The sequence below is a fragment of the Adelges cooleyi genome, unplaced genomic scaffold, assembly GCF_023614345.1.
Source record: "Adelges cooleyi isolate 19-005CV unplaced genomic scaffold, UGA_ACOO_1.1 ACOO_flye_CR_arks_rails_tigmint_CR_PRNA_306, whole genome shotgun sequence".
In the NCBI taxonomy this organism is placed as follows: Eukaryota; Metazoa; Arthropoda; class Insecta; order Hemiptera; family Adelgidae; genus Adelges; species Adelges cooleyi.
The window spans coordinates 143,515-147,240 of NW_026095977.1; the positions used below are offsets into that span (position 1 = coordinate 143,515).

The window sequence follows — 3,726 nt, forward strand, 5'->3', positions numbered from 1 at the left end:
GATAATTTTGTAAGAATTTGTATTTCTCCATAAATAGTCCTGTTTTGTTTGCCCAAAAAGTGTAAATAAACTATAGTTAAAGGCTTATAGCCTTATGATATGGAAACCGTGTACTTTTTGCATTTTACTTACACTATGTGAATTGGAGCATGAAAACAAATTAAAATTCGGTCTTTCCAATATTTTTGCGGTAAAGGGTGTTTTTTAATATTTTTTATTATATCACTCAATTGTAAATTATAATCCAAAAGTTTTTCTGAAACATCTATACTAATGTAAAATACAATCAGAAAACTTTATGTTAATTGATGAGGTTTATCGAGTTATTCTCGTATCTAATGTGATGTGTCGTGTTAAAATTATACTTACAGTTTTTTCTTTTGTTATTTCTAGCTCAAGACATCATCTTAAACATCTACATCAGTTCAACAAGAAACTCTCATAATTAACGTCACAAATTCAAAACATTGGAAAGTAGTAATTCTTTTGTTATACTATTTAGTTATCTTTAATGTGTTATAAATTGGAGGTAACTACATAAAGTTATGTGTAGATAACAAATATAGATTTTCACAATAAATTTGAAATTTTACTGAAAATGTAATGTTGTTTAATCTTTTTCTAATTGCTAAAGACAAATTATTGTAGTTAACAGGTGTGTAAACTATTAAAATAGAATATTTTATAATTCAAACGGTTAAGATTGTTCAAGACAATATTAAATTAACAGAAAATCACAATATTCATAAATAAATGCTTGTGCGTTTGGATGGGCGTAATCAATTTGGAAAATGTTAAATATTATAACAAATTTTAGTAACACAAAACAATTTAAGTAAGAATTGGTTCGCTGTCTAAAATTCACAAATTCACAGATAATTGTTTTTGAAGAACTACCTAGGTCAAAACTTTGATAGTTCCAGTTAGAAAATAAAAGTTATGAAAATAACAGTTTTGAAATAACTTTTATCGAAAAAAGTAATAGTTAAAAAAAAACTTTTATACCTCAACATATAAAACTTACAAGTACAATAATAATCATCAACTCTTGGTTACTATTCACAAAACCCTACATATACACGTTCTAAAAAGATACATTTTTTAGTAGTACTCCGATGTAACTCAATCAATTTGTTTTATAAACGTCATAAAATTTATACTCGCGTGCAATAATTGTTTCAACAAAAGTATTGATTTATTATTAGCAAACGCGCAAAAGATTTCGAAACGAAATACTTAAAACATTAGGTTTTATTTAATTAAAATAAATGCGTAGGCATTTTTCTGCACTCCTTTACAGATAATCCGATTGTTTGAACGTCTAATAAGGTTACTGAGGTCAACTTGATTTTAAGTGTGTATTAAAATATATCAATGACTCGGGAGAAACCTACACAATATAAATAGGCTTAGGTACGGCCGGCAAGTCATTCGAAGTAAATACAATTATTATTACTATTGTAAAGTCGTTTCTCACACGGTTCCGTCGCCATGAATTCTAAGTACGCGGTTTTGGTTTGTTTTTTGGTTTTTGCGTTTGCTTTCAACGGCGTGAACGCTTTTTGCAAACTGGATGATTGTTGGGGTTATTGCCGTAGCCAGTACGGTGAGGTGTTCGGAGTAATTCGAGGAGTATGCGAATCTTCGAACAATGACTATTGTCGGTGTTATGGTAAACCCGTAGGTCCACAATTCTTCAATAACATCGGTCCCGAGCAAAAACTTAATTGAAAAATGGTAAGTAATAAAAAAACGCTATTTATTTATTCAAAATAGAGAATTTGCTATTTTGTTATATTGAATTTGATTACCATATGTAAACCTCGGATGTTGATGGCTTTGCATATTTTTTTTACTGTTTTATTACATGAATACCTTTTTAAATAATTATCCTATGTAAAATGTTATTTAAATTATGTCAAGTCCGCCAAAATGTTTAGCCGACTTCAATAAAAGTGTATAATTGCATATTTTGATATTTTAACACGTTGGCTACCATTAGGGTTGGTACTCAGGTTCTCTCATCGCTCAAGCTTTTGTGTATCATGCCAATTTTTTAAAGTCTCCCTCTGTGTACGTAGTCAATAGTAAGTTAATTATTGATGATACAAAACAAATTCTAAGATTAAAAATGCTTTATTTTGAACGTTTATTTTTAATCCATCAACATAAACAAATCGGTCATTAACATCCGAGTTTTATTTTTATGCTTATGTACACATTTTTTAACTGTACAATTTGGATAATTTTCTATTAAAAAGAATTTGGCATAAGATGCAAAACATAAGCGATTTGTTGCAAAATCTCAGTTTTCACTAGGCTTTAAAAAAATCGCTAATTTATTTACCGTAATAAAATAATAAATACCCATCTGAACAAAAAAAATGAATTATATCAAATTAAGTATTTTACTATTAGGGCATGGTATCTTTTTGGATAAAACTTTTAAAAAAAAAGGAAAAGGGTAATGTAAAGCACTTTTTAAATAAGAAATTAATTAATCATTACAACTTTAACTAAGTAATAGTTAATTGGGTTTAAGTTAGTTAATGATCGTAAATAATTTATTAATATAGTGTACTTAGTATTTAACGTATTGTTATAATTAATTTTGTAAATTTTTGTATTTATTCACATACAACTCTATTAGGTTTGCCCTAAAGGGTGTAAATAAAATATAATTAAATGCTTATAGCCTTATGAAATGGAAACAGTGTACTTTTTGCTTTTTACTTAAAAAAATGACAGATAAATTAGTTAATTTCCGATATTATCCATTATTGAATGGTTTTACAAAATCATGAGTTAATGTAACTTTTTTTACCATTTTCAATGACATTCAAATTACACTATGTGAGTAGTTAGAGCATAAAAAATAATTAAATTTCGGTCTTTCCAAATGTTTTGTAGTTTAGGGTGTTTTTTAACATTTGTATTATATGACTCAACTGTACATTGCAATCCAAAAGTTTTGCCGAGTTATCCATACTATAACTAAAAACACAATACCAAAACTTTTTGTTTTCAAAAAAACAGAAATATTTTTAATTTTAGATTGATGAGGTTATGTCGAGTTTTTTTTGTATGTAATGTGATTTGCCATGTTAAAATTATTCTTACCGTTTTTTTCTTTTGCATTTTCCAGCTCAAGATATCTTCTTAAACATCTACGTCAATTCAACAAGAAAAATGAAAATTAATGTCACAATTTCAAAACATTGGAATATAGTATTTCTTTTGTAATACTATTCAGTTACCTTTAATGAGTTGCACATTGAAGTTAACTAAATAAAGTTATGTGTAGATAATAAATAATGATTTTTACAATAAACTCGACATTTTAATAAAAGTTTAATGTGTTTTAATCATTTGTTTTATTTACTAAGGACAAATTATTATAGTCAACAGGTGGGGAAATTGTCAAAATAGAGTATTTTATGATACAAACGGCTAAGATTGTTCAAGACTAATATTTTATAATTAACAGAAGAGCACAATGTTCAAAAATAATTAATAACTTGTAAGTTCGAATTGGCGTAGTCAATTTGGAAAATGTAAAATATTATGACAAATCTAGTAAAACACAAAAATTGTAGTAAATTGTGGTTCACTGACTAAAGTGTACAAATATTTTACATATTTTTGAAGTACAAATTCATAGATAATCAACGGTAGCGGAACCAATATAATGTAAATGAGCAGTTTGATTAACATGTGAACTTAATT

At 27.0% G+C, this 3,726-nt stretch overlaps 1 long non-coding RNA gene across 1 annotated transcript; it reads left to right on the forward strand.

Annotated features, from left to right (window-relative positions):
• The first annotated feature begins 1,181 nt into the window (after positions 1–1,181).
• On the forward strand, positions 1,182–3,348 carry LOC126839493 (uncharacterized). Its single transcript, XR_007685898.1, has 2 exons — positions 1,182–1,737; positions 3,146–3,348. It is a non-coding gene; the product is annotated as an uncharacterized LOC126839493 (long non-coding RNA).
• Positions 3,349–3,726: the final 378 nt, after the last annotated feature.